General features: G+C 34.3%; 1 protein-coding gene across 9 annotated transcripts in view; it reads right to left on the bottom strand.

Moving 5' to 3' along the window:
* ENAH (ENAH actin regulator) overlaps nt 1-14,081 on the bottom strand; it is a 1,657,477-nt gene that overhangs the window by 154,392 nt on the left and 1,489,004 nt on the right. The window lies entirely within an intron of this gene.

Genomic DNA, 14,081 nt, shown 5'->3' with positions numbered 1-14,081 from the left:
GATTCTATCATCTTTTGATAAAGAGATGGTTCTTAAATCTGCTTGGGCTAAAGCTCCTGTTAAGATTAATGAAACAACTGTGCGTTTTGACAATGACTATTCTTCCATGGTATTAGCTAAAAGAAAAGTTTTTCTGCCACTAATAAGGGAGCTTAAAAAAGCACAGTTTAAAACATACCTTCTGTTTCCTGTCAAGCTTAAAATCTTCCTTCCTGATGGTCCTAAAATTTTCGATGACTTAAAGACTCTGCTTTACTGTTTATCAAAAAAAATAAGATTTTGGAAAAAATAGAAGAAATGGAATGGGCTAGTCCTTCGTTAAAGAGACTGGCAACTGAAACTTCGTGGAAGACTTCAGAGAAGAAGAAGAGACTAAAAAACAAATGATTTGTACTATATATTTTTTTTTTCTCTCTCATCATTTTATTTTATTATTAATCTTTTTAAATATAGTTCCTGCATTTCCAAGAAGCAACAAATATTTTGAAAAAGATTTAATCAAAGTTATTCTCTGTGTGCAAAGAAATGTTTTGTTTCATAACTAGTCAAAATATCTGGAGATTTAATGGCAAGCTGTGATTTAACTTGTTTCTCTTTCTGAAGAGGAAAAATAAGGTCAGTAATTTGATACATTTTTTTTCCTTTAAAAGTTTATATTTTCTTCAAATGCTATTCCTAATTATACTTTCTTGATTACACTGCTTATGCTTGTTTGTAAATAATCTGTCATGCTTTAACTAATAATAATTAGAACTAAATAATAGTAAATATGTTTTATTTTTAACTCTATTAATATAAACAGTAAGTGATATTCTATTGTATATACTTCTTATAGCTTTCTCTTACATTTTTTTTTATTTCTGCCTTACACCCTTTTACTTTCTACTCTTTTCTTTTCTTTATTAATATATAGAAATACTTTTGATCATATAGACACAGTAAATAATAAGATTCGCATAGGAGTTGAGTTGGGACAAAAATGTTGAGTTTTGTTACTTATTAATAATTTTGGGCTTGATTTCACTTACATAGAGTCTGTAATAACCTATAGAATGCATTGTGAAGGTTTTGTCATGTTTAGATGCATTTACACTGCTAAATGAATGTTTGTCACTAGTTTTTAATAAGTTTCCCGCCAAAATGTTAAGAGAGACAATCTGGGATGTGGGCTGTCTCATGCACAGTGTCCATGAGCTACTTCAAAAGCTTCAACTCTCAGAATTCTCACAGAGAAGCTGAAAGCAGCTGGTCTTACCTTTGACCTAGATATCACACTGACACATCACAGATACAGGAATAGCAGATTAATAATATGTGTTAAAACCTATGTCCCAAACATATACATTACTATAACTCATTTAATTCATCTGATTGACAAGCATAAATAATTTTATAACTCTATACTGGAAGAAATTGTCATGTGATATATTTTAAAGCAGTAGTATAGCATGTTTGTAAAATCTGGTTACTAAAATGTGTTTGCTGTGCATTATTTTGTATAAAGCAGACAGATTTATTGAAGGGCAGCAATGTAAGATGGTGCTCAGTAAAGATACAACTCAGTGAGATCATATATATATATATATATATATATATATATGTGTGTGTGTGTGTGTGTATGTGTGTGTGTGTATGCATGTGTGTATATATATATATATATATATATATATATATATATATATATGTATATGTGTATATGTGTGTGTATGTATGTATGTATATATATATATATATATATATATATATATATATATATATATATATATATGTGTGTGTGTGTGTGTGTGTATGTAGATATGTATATAAATGTTTCTGAGAATCTGCTTAACTATGAAGTATGATTTATAACAATTTCTATGAATACAATATTTTATTCTATTGGCAATAATGAGTTTGAGTAAATGCTCATATACAAGCAATTCAAGTTTTTTTTTGGAAGCTGTTAACTGTATTTACATGACAGAAAATAGATGCATCCTAATATATGTAATGTCTGAATCATATTAGCCAAAGTTTTTGATTTAAATGAATGTTAGAACTTATTTTCTCTCCTCTTGATTTCTAACATCAAGATTATTTGAATGCTATTTGAATACAAGTGTTTTATATTACATGGATGTATATAGTAGTATGAACAGTTTAAAAAAAAAAAAAGGTTTATTTTAGTTTATATGATGCTGTTTTACCAAATGTGTAGTCTTGTCTTGCTAGATAATTGAATTGAAAACTGTTAACTTCAGTTAAATATAACTAGTATTAAATTGATAAGGTGGTAGCTGACGTACTGCTGCTTAGGGTAGGGGGTTAACTTGAGTGGTAAATACTACTCTGAGTTGGAGTTTATAACTCCAGGCTGGATGCAAGGTTTAATCCTTACATTATTTTCACTTGTTCATTGTTATTTGTATATAGTTTTGACATCCACAATATATTTTGTACATTCATTGTCACTACAAGCAAAATTGAATCCTATACGAAATCCCATAAGAGATCCAATAAATACAGCTATATTTAAAGGTACACCTAAAGGAGGAGATGTAACATTACTTATCTTGTTATTTTGATCATAAGACTCTTAAGTTTTAAAAATGCCAAATGACATCTTTAAAAGGAATTTCTTTAAACATTAATGGACTGAATAATCCATGTAAAAGGGCAAGCCTAATAAGATACATTAATTTACATAAGGCCAACTTAGTCTTCCTACAAGAAACCCATCTCTTGAAAAAAGATATTGATAAACTAGCCACAAACAAATATACAGTATTGGTTAGTTCAGAGCACACTCAGAAAAAAAGAGGAGTGGCTATTTTATGGAATAAAAGTATGCCCATTCCTAAAACCATTAAGTCTCATCAGGATGACAAAGGAATGTTTTGTATGGTTACAATACAAATTAATGGGAAGACTTCCACTTTAATTAATGTATATTGGATACCTGGAATTGGTATTAATACAGTGAAACATCATCTTGATAAGATCATATCATTCTCTATAGGAGATATTATTTTAGCTGGTGACTTTAATTGTATACTACATGAAAGTGATACTACCACTATAGGAAAGAGAAGAATTACATCTAATGCAAAACATTTAAAGGATTTTGCTAATTCTTATCATTTGAATGATATTAATAATCAGATAGATTCAAAATCATTACCATACACCTTTTTTTTCTAACAGATACAAAACTTATTAAAAATAGATAGGGTCTTTATTTCTAACCAGATGGTAACAGATTTAATTAATTCCAAAATCATTTCATGTCCTATATATGATCATAATTCAATTATTTTGAATTCATGATAAAAATACTCATAATGTTCAGATCAAAAGGATACCAGCATACTTAACTCAACTAAAAGACTATAAAGAATATATACTTTCAGAAGTAAAACATTTTTAGACATAAATAACACTCCTGAAGTCTCCATTGTTTATGTTTGGGATGCCTTAAAATCATATCTATATGGACAAAGTATCAGATGGTATAATAATAAAAGGAAATCTTGGGATAAGGAATTGTTAGATATTCAAAGTAAATTAGACTCTTATAAACATAATAATAAAGAAAATATTATGGACAAGAAAGTTATTGAAGAAATAAACAAACTAAATGAGAAATACAAAGAAATTTTAACTCATAAAGTTAAAATAACTTTAGAGAAATACAAGTTTTGTCTTATTCAATAAGCCCCAAATACTTACATAGACTTAAAAATAAAACAAAAGGTTGAATAAACAAAACCATATCAAAGAAATCTTTTCTCTAAGGAAAAGAAGAATGTTTCTAGTATACCAGAAATACTAGATGAATTTAGAAATCACTTTCACAAAATTAACCATAATAATATTAACATGGAACCTAAAGATAAAATAAAGGAGTTTATAACCACAAATATGAATAAAAGCTTAATAAACAACAGATTAAACTATTGGACAAGAGTATTTCATATACAGAAGTTATTACACAAATAAATAAGCTTAAATCAAACAAAGCACCGGGTAATGATGGTATTATACCAGAGATATATAAAATCCTTTCTAAAATACATATTCATTAATACATAAGGTTTTTATTTTGGCCCAAACTGAGTTAATAACCCCCATCTTGGCAATATACATTTATTTCGCCAATTTTAAAACCTAATAAAGATCCAACTAGATGTTCTTCATATCGCCCATCTCATTACTTAATGTTGATTATAAAATGTTTATGAATATCTTTGCTGATAGATTGAAGACAATCATTCCGGCATTATAGATATAGATCAGACAGGCTTCATTGTAAATAGAAATACTTTTGATAATATAAGAAGAACTTTAACATTAATAGATTTTGCAAATAGGAAAAAGAAAGATTTAACACTTATTAGTCTTGATATAAGTTCAGCATTTGATTCAGTAAGTTGGGACTATCTGTTTACCTTAATGAAGTGCACAAACTTCTCGGATGCATTTGTAAATCTAACTGAACATTTATACAAAGGAACGTTGGCTTATATTAAGGTAGGAACATATGTTTCACAAAAAATACCCATTCTTAAAGGTACAAAACAAGGATGTCCACTTTCTCCACTATTATTCACTTTAGTAATGGAGCCTTGGGCTAATTTGATCAGAAACAGTACTGACATAGAGGGTTTTGAAATGGATGAAAATACAACATCCAAAATTCAACTTTTTGCAGATGATGTTCTAATTACATCAGCAGGATCTAATTCTTCTATACAGTCTCTAGTTGATAGCATGATGAATTTTAAAAGTATTTCTGGTTTAATATTCAATGAAGAAAAAACTAAAATACTACCTATATATACACGAAAAAATATTCTCATTAGTGATTTTACTAAATATGTACCCAATTCAGGTCAGATAACTTATTTAGGTATAATACTATCTAAATATATTAAATCTATTATATATAATAATTATAATACCTGTTTTCTTAATATACAAAATCTTTTTAATACCTGGAATAATATGTTTTTTACTATGGAGGAGAGACTTACAATTATTAAAATGATAATATTCCCCAAGATTTTATACTTATTAAAAGCTTATTTATATACTATCTCTTCTATTGTAAAAGTTATTACTTTATTAATAGATCAGTCATATGTCACAAAATGGAAAGATTATTGGGAGCTAATTAGTATACACTTCATGAAAATCTCCTTAACACATAAAAATATGACTGTAAATAACTCCATGTTATGGTTACTAAAGGAATTTTGTACTTCACCTATTACACCTAAACATATGGTTTGTTACCCATTAAATATTATTATTAGTTATCGTAACTTTATATTCATGCACCGTAAGTATAGGGAATGGAATTTTATTGTATTTCCTATAATGTATACTCAGGGTATGCTTTTGTCATCTACATCTGAAGGAACTCATTTAGCTATAGATAATGATCTAAAGTACTGGTATCAGTTGATATCTGATAATAAAGTTAAAAATCTAGATTTCTTAAAACAAGAATTTGATCTAAGAGAAACTTGCTGGTTAGAGGGGTTCAGACCTTTAGACAACATCTCATCAATAAAATAGATTTAATGTCTATAACTGTTAAATAATCTATTCCAACACTGATTGATTACCTGATATTAAATTTACAACATAAAGTTTCTGATAAAGGTAAACTTTCATACATACATAAAGTTATCAGACAAGAAACTTTTTACAGTGTAGATTCATACTGGAATTATTTCACTTCTATTAATGGGGACCCACCAAATCAACAAGATAAACAATATATATTGGAATCTGCTTATAGAACTATGTCTTCCATTGTCTGGAGACTTTATACATGGAAATTTTTACATAGATCTTTTTATACACCTTTGATGATGAATAAAATAAATAATAAAGACAATCTATGTAAGAGATGTAATGTAGAAATTAATGCTGACTGGGCTCATATGTTTTATGACTGTATAAAATTGAAAGAATACTGGAAGTCAATTAATGAATTTTGCAGGCTCTTTTACAGATAATTTCATTATTTCTAAATCTCTTATATTATTCAACACACCTGTACCTCAAAGTGTTAAAAAGGTTAAGCTTCCCTTGTTATGGTCTATTCTAGCAGTGGCTAGGAAAATAATAACTAGAAATTGGATTTCAGATGCACCTCCTTCGTTCAATGAATTTAAAAATGTTATGAATATAGTGTGCCATATGGAAATAAACACAATTAGGACTAGAACAAATAGAAAAACATCTTATTTTATTGTATGGGATAATTTACAAAATTTGTTAAAAAAATTTTAATTTCAATAGCATGGTATTTTAGTTTAATTAATTGATCTGATTGTAGTGGATGCCTTTGTAAATACTTTAGTTGTTTTGTTGAATATTATAATAATACCTATTTTTAATTACTTGTATAAAATTGTTATGATATTTCTCTTATATGTTAAAACAATAAACCTGTTTTGAAAAAAAAAGATGGCAGACTTTAAAGATCCACTGCAGACTGCTTTGTCGGAGATACTGGGTGAGCAAATTGGAGTAATTAAGGAAATTATCTTTTTTGAAATATGATACAGAATCGGAATTGCCTAGACAAAAGTAAGGCCTTGCTGAGTCTAATTATGGTGGCTGGCAAAAAGAAAAGACTTACTAGAAAATGGAAATCAAAGTCTAAACCAACTTTACCAGAATAAGTGAATATAGTAATAGAGCTAAAACAACTGGAATTGGGATCCTTAGAAAAGGGTAAGAGGAAATTACTTAGAAAAAATGGGAAATGTAGGAGCAATACATGCAGATGAAGAATGAGGTTTAAATAAGCCAGGATTTGAATGAGCTATGTAATGTTTGACAATGACAGAGCATATTATAAGGGATGTATAATGTTTGCAACTAAAATTATGTCAACATGGTTTTATTTTCATTTACAAAAATGTATGATTACCTAATGTCATATGTGACAATTTAATAAAGATGTTTCTTGTTAAAAAGAATGAGCTATGTAGATATGCTCTGTTAAGAAGTAGATGGCTGGGAATGCAGATTACATTTGTGAATGTGAATATTCCTCCAAGATCAAGATATTAGTCTAAGAATGGATGATAGTATGGCATTCAGTCAAGAAATATTGGTGGCACCAGGAGACTAAACAACATGAAATAGAAAACATGGAACAGGAGGACCCAGAGCATCAACAGTTCCTAAACTGGGAAAGATATCTGGATAACACATGAAAATATTTAGTTTTACTGGGGTTTTGGTGGAATACACATTTTACTTCACAAAACAGAAAAAATGCACTAGAATGGACAGATGATATACATCTAAAAACATGTGAATGTGCTATGTTTTCTCAAAACATATTCTATAATCACATCAGATCAAGCACCACTGCAGGTCACAATAATAATAGCTGTAGAAAGTGTCACTTACTGACACACCTTTTGAGGGAAAAAAAAACTCTGCAGCTTGGCTTGATAAACAATCACAGGATAAACCACAAGAGCTTTGTTTCAAGAATAAAAGTGGAGGAGAATAAAAGAGTTGGGCCCTAACAGCTTGGGAGTTTCGGAACCTGACAGAGCTGGACGCAATGCAGAAGTCAAAAACACTGCAAAGAATCTACGGAAAGGGAAAAGATGAGATTGGGAGGAACAATTAACAAATGGAAAAGACAACAGCAGATTAATTACACACTCCAAATGCTGTTAGAGATAGCACCCTGAAACATTTTTTTTTAAAAATAGATCCAAGACAACTAACCGCCTAGTAAAGAGGACAACTACAAAATTACAAAACCAGGACACTGAATATACTAAGAACCATTATACTTTACTGTCAAAATTTACATAAAAAGACAGGAGGAGAAACATAAATGAAAAAAGGCAGTTCTTCGGAAAGTTAAGTCTAGGCAAGTTAAATTATGCATGAAAAGGATAACTTTACAGACATATTAAGGAAAGAGGAAATCAGCGAAGCCATTAAGATACAAAAATGTCAGTGTTAGAGGTCATCCTAATAGAAATATGAAAAGAAAATCACAGTTAACAGAAATCTGGAGAAACTTGTTTAATGATATACTAAAAGGAGGCGAGATTCTCCCCTCTTAGCAGACGGTATCGGTTACAATTCCAAAAGAAGGAAAAGATCCATCAAATCCAGGGTCATATAAACATATTTTAATCTTAAATCATGATTAGAAGGTCATTATGACAATTTCGGCAAGGAAATTGGTACAAGTAATAGGGTTATTACTAGAGCCAGATCAATGGAGATTTACAAAGGCCAGACAGACATCGGATAACATTAACAGGTCCTGGATGAGCCTAAATGATGCTGCTTTCAAGGAGAAAAAAACATTGCTATTAATAAGTCTAAACTCAGAAAAGAACTTCTGATACTGAGAGTTGAAAATTATATATACATACACAAGGTTATACCGCCAACAAAAAAGCAAATACACTAAAAAACTTTTAAGCACAGTAAAGGAGAGTACAGGTATAGCCAAAAGAAGTCAGGGGGCTGGAGGGAGGGTAACCAGGACTGCAACAGTGAATACACTCGAACATCTACATTTATGGTAAGTGTACACAACTGTACTATGTTCTTCATGTTTCACTGTTGCAGTCATCAAATTTGGGTAGATTCCCAAAGCTAAGGATGGGAGGAGGAATTTAGATAACATTAGGACCAGCTATAAGGCCCTGCAAGACTTCAGTGGCAAATTCAGCTCTGGATTTAGAGAAAATTGGCAAATGGTAATGTTTGGTGAAAATATGTACAGAACTCCAAGTATCCGCTTCTAGGATGTCTCTGGTAGGGACAACTCTGAGAAAGGCTGTAGAGGTAGATGCAGCCCTGGTTGAATGGGGTCTAATCCCATGGAATAGGTTTTCCATGGTGCTTATAGCAGAAATGAATTCAATGGCCTATCCATTAAGAAATAGTTTGCTTTGAAATAGCCTTCCCCTCTGCCCCTGCAGCAAATGCCACCAGCAGTTGTTCAAATTTCCTTTAATGGTTTAGTCCTGTCCAAGTAAAAACTAAGTTGTCTGTGCACATCTATGGAGTGCAGTATCCATTCCCCTTTGTTCTGTGGATTAGAAAAAAAAGGTTGGTAAATGAATGGATTGATTAAGAGCCACACTGGATACCACCTTGGGTATGAAGGAGGGGTAGGTCCCGAGGGACACCCTGTCTTCATGAAAGATGATGAAAGGCTCCACTGCATAGTCTGATGCGTCTGTTAGGGTTTGGGCGACAGGGGGTAGAGTGAACGGTAGTTCCTTGTTTTGGTGGCAGGCCTCTGCCCACCAAAGGAATTCTAACCGTAGGCAAGGTAGGATAGGAATCATTGCTTCTAGATCCTGAGAATGTTGACACCATAGGCTTTTTAGATACCATTGTAGTTTCCTCATATGCAGTCTTGCATATGGAATTAGTAGAATGCATGAGGCCTTGAACCCCAAGGCTTGCATTATTCGTCTTGCAGACAGCAGGGTTTTTGTGGCCACTAGTTTGAAGTAAGTTGTCAAATTAATTTGTTTCTCTGGCGTGAGGAAAGCCATCTGGGAAGTTGTGTTCAAGCTTGCTGCCAGGAATATAATTTGTTGACAGGGTACCAGATGTGATTTCTTTTCGTTTATGGTGTACCCCAGACAAGTTAGCACCTTTTGTACAAATGTCAGATGATTCAAAAGTATGTCCTGGCTTTCTGCCTGAATTAGACCATCGTCCAGGTATGGGTATATTTGAATATTTCTTTGCTTGCAAAATGCAATGACTGGAGCTAGGCACTTTGTGAATACCCTGGGCGCAGTACATAAGCCAAAGGGCAGTCCAGAGAACTGATAAGTGCATGTAGCCTGCTTTGAAGCGTAGGTATCTTCTGCAAGATCCCCTGATTGGGATGTGCAGGTAGGCTTCCTTTAAATCCAGTGTTGCCAACCAGGCATCTTTGTCTAGCATAGGAAGCAACTGGTGAAGAGTTAGCATCTTGAATTTTGGAATCACCAAAAAGGTGTTTAAGATAGAAAGGTCCAGGATAGGACGCCAAGAATTGTCTTTTCTGGGTACCAGGAAAAGTTTTGAGTAGAAACCTTGCCCCTTTTCTTCTTCTGGTACAGTTTGAATAGCCTTTATGCTTGAGAAAGAGAGAGTACTTGCTTTTGAGCTTCTGCCCACTGATTTGGGGGTAGATCTGGTCAACCTTTTGGGATTGGTAACGTGTCGAAGTGAAATATGTATCATTGGAAAACTATAATTAAAACCCATTTGTCCTGGGTAATGAGTTCCCAGTTTTTTCCTGCAGAGCAATCTTTCCCCCTACAGGGACAGTCAGTTGAGAAGTGCTTGGAAGTTTTAAAATTATGTCATTGAGACAGTTTACAATAGGGGGAGTCTTACTACTCCCTGGCCCCCACTGCTTAGTCCTGTGCATACCCTGGGGCTGAAGCTTGGGTTTGCACTGAGAAGGCCTGGAAGAGGCAGGAAAGGACCAATTCTTAGAGGGCCGATGCCTACTAAATCTTGGAGGTTGTACTTGTAGGAAATGTTTAACTCTTTTGCCAAACAGGCAAGTCCTGACTTAAGGAAGCATCCAGCAATTTAGCTTTAACATGGTCCGACAAGGATTGCTCCTTAAGCCAAGCATGCCTTCTAAGTACAGACCCAGTGACAGCAGCCTTGCAAGATGCCTCTAGTGAATCAAAACCACATTGCAAAAGTTTCCAACCTGTTCAGCGGAATGTATTAAATCCTTATTTTCAGCACAATCAGGAATCAACATCATTTTCTGTTTAAACAATCCAATAACATGCTGCTGATACTTTAACATATGAAACTGGCAATTTAAGGCCCTAATGGCCAAGATTGCAGAAGTGTATACCTTCTTACCCCATCTATCCAGTGCCCTGGAGTCTCTATCAGAGGGGGGTAGGATTTTTGGCAGTAGTAGCCTTAATGCTCTTGGGTCCCTGTGAAATGGTCTCAGGATCCACAGTAGGATTTTTAAAAAGGAACTTGTGAGAGTCAGGGACCCTGTAATATCTTTCAGGTTTTCGGGGAGCAGGAGGTAAAGAATCAGGGACCAAGCTAGATTCCGAAAAGGCATCACCAACAATGTCCAGTACAGGAGGGATAGCTAAAGGCATGTGCTCGGGCAGGAGTAAGAAATCCCTAAGCCTCTTTTTAGAATCAGAGTAATCCTGGCTTTCCCCAACGGAAATGCTCCCTAAGAGTATGCAAGGTTTCACCAAGAGAAATCCTCTTGTGGGGGGCAGAGGAAATGGAGTCCTCTGCATCAGAATCCTCACAGGTAGACAAGGGTAAATCCTGGTCATCAGAGGAAACAATTTTCAGAATCCTGGTCAGAAGTATCATAAGCAAATTCAGTCCTAGGTCTCTTAGAGGGGGAAGGTTGGCTTTCCCTGATTAAAGTAATAAGGCCTTCAGCCATTTTTATCATTTGTTTTTTAGGCATAGAATCCTGACCATGCAGTCTGGGCATCAGTTTTCTAGGCATGGTTCGAGTTTTAGATCTTGAAGAAGAAAATGGCATCAGTTTAATATGCAAGTCAGCAGGCCTGAATACACCCTCAGAAGCTGGTGTCTGCACAGCGACTCCAGGTTCCACAGTTGAAGCATCTTGCGGCATACCAGACTCCGAATGCGTCTCAGCAGAGGCCTGCAAATCTGAAGTAGCGGGTATCAGGGGCTGCAAAAGTGCCTCACTGAGTACTGGCGATGGGCTTAGGACAAGCATCGTCGGCAGCTTTGGACCTAGGTGGCCTGTCTCTGTCTTTATCTTTGCATTTTTTTGGAATGTCAGTAGTCGGATGGCTTACCGAAGACATATCTGGATAATTGAACAGAGTACCAAAATATTTAGAAGTGAAAATATACCGATGACAAATAGTTTGTTGCTTAAATAAGGCACAAAACCAACAGCAAGGTACGTCGTGGTCAGGGCCTAGGCAAGGAAAACAATACGAATGAAAATCTTTATGAGGTATTTGCTTTCCATAAGAAATACAATTATTGACTTTTACTGACATCTGTTTAGAGCAAGAAAAAGTTTCCCCAACGGGGTACTTGGCTTTAGTTGAAGACTTCTGAAACTCGAAAAGTGCTTCTGCTTTGTGCACCGCACAGCAAGAAAGACCTATATGGCATCGGCTGCATGCTTTATACCCCTGACTACCTGACATCACGGAAGATGAGACAGCAACTGATGCAGGACCCAAGACTTTGATAATCAGGCTGACTGAGGGCTACTGCAAGCAGATAACCCAAATGTGATGACTGCAACAGTGAAACACGAAGAACATCAGCGTTCCTTAATACATACATAAACAGTCTAAAGCTCATGTCAAAAGTAAAACTGAAGTCTCAAAACTAACTTCATTGCTGCTGGGAACCAGGCAAGGATGCCCACTCTCACCCTTACTACTTGTGCCCTATCTGGAATCCCTGCCAAGTGATATTAGGCTATCAAGAATAACAGGGTGCAAGTGGGGGTCTGCTCAGGAAAAGATAATCAGGTTTGCGGATGATGTGACTGTCTATATAACTGATCCTGAAACAGATCTGAGGACAGTATACAATAGACTGGCAGGGTATAAGTTTAAACAAGACAAACAGAAGCAACAGCCATGAACTTTACAACTATGTATGAAATGGTACAAAAACATCCACATCTACGGGGGCATAACAATATTAGCTACTTAGAAATTTGCTTGCAGAAGGATGTACATCAGGCAGCTAGGGTGATGTAGGATGATATAACATAAAAATAATCAGTAAACTAAGGAAATGAAAGACACTTTTAATTGATGAAAGCAGTATAATACAGGTGGTCAAAATGTTTCTGGTCCATTGGGATTACATGTGGGCCAGGTCTACTTTTACCAACCTGGGGAAAATATGGCAAACACCAAAACACTTATTCCAAAGATGGAAAACCAGGAATTGTCCTACAAAAAAACAGAGCACTGCTGCCACTGCCAACATTTCTTTATTAATACATTCTGGTACCTCGGCCCCACTGGCATTCAATGGAATAACCTCATACAAAAATAAGCAAATATGGCAAAGACTTACAAAAAAATTAAAGGAATTCTTCTTGGAAGGTAAAAGTTAAAAAGTACAATGAGAAAAGTTGATTTTACCCAAGGAAAACAGACTCAGGTTTTCCAAATCTTAAAAAACTAATTCAAAGCAAATCAGATAAGAAGGATACGCCAGACACAGAATCAAAATTACAAATAAGTGAAATACAATGTTATTTAGCAGAGGGAGAGGAACAAGAAAAATAGGAACGATATCTGTGACAATAGAAAACAAAGTGGAATGCTATGCACAATATACTGGATATTGTGTTCAGTATTGTCCCTTAAAAAGGCGAAAAAATGAGGAGAAGCTAATAACGCCTATAGGCCACTCAACAAGAAGTAAAGCAGACAGTGGGAGAGAGCCTCCAACACCTGGAGATGCAAACGTAAGGGACCTAAATATTGGGAACAACTAATACACGGGGAAAGAAACAAGACCTAACAGGAGGTAAAGTAGTACATTTTGCAAGGAAGTGGGCTAACATGGAAACTTAAGGAAATAAAGCCAATGTCCCACTCCAGGAAAAAAAAAAAAAAACATTCATAGTAGACCTTATAACAGAAGGTAGAATGGCTGGAGAAATAAAGATAATTGTAAGCAGATGACACAAAAACATTACTAGGTTTAAATGAGTAATATGTAGTAGGCATACGAAAGGGACAGGAAAGTAGACTTGACAATTCTACTGGAGAGGAGAAGTCAAGGGAAGTGTCTTGCCCCCCAGATATGCTACCAAATTAAGAAAAATCCAGAATATTTCAGTGGAAATGCCTTCACATTTACACACTAGAGAGGATGTCAAGAAAGTTTGTGCAAGGAAGTGAACTATGTTGGAGATCAGGCAAGGGAAAGAGAGTTACATGGAAATCAATTTAAACAAAAATTCTGCAGAATCACTACTAAACTGAGAGGTAGGGGGTTGATCCTTACTAGAGACCTATTTTAAATAAGTTGGTGAGAAATGAAAACATTCCCTATTAAAAGAC

The sequence above is a fragment of the Protopterus annectens genome, chromosome 1.part2 (assembly GCF_019279795.1).
Source record: "Protopterus annectens isolate FY-2018-M chromosome 1.part2, PAN1.0, whole genome shotgun sequence".
Taxonomy (NCBI): domain Eukaryota; kingdom Metazoa; phylum Chordata; order Ceratodontiformes; family Protopteridae; genus Protopterus; species Protopterus annectens.
Note: the sequence above shows the minus strand (reverse complement) of the source record. Positions and strands in the feature narration are given on the sequence as shown.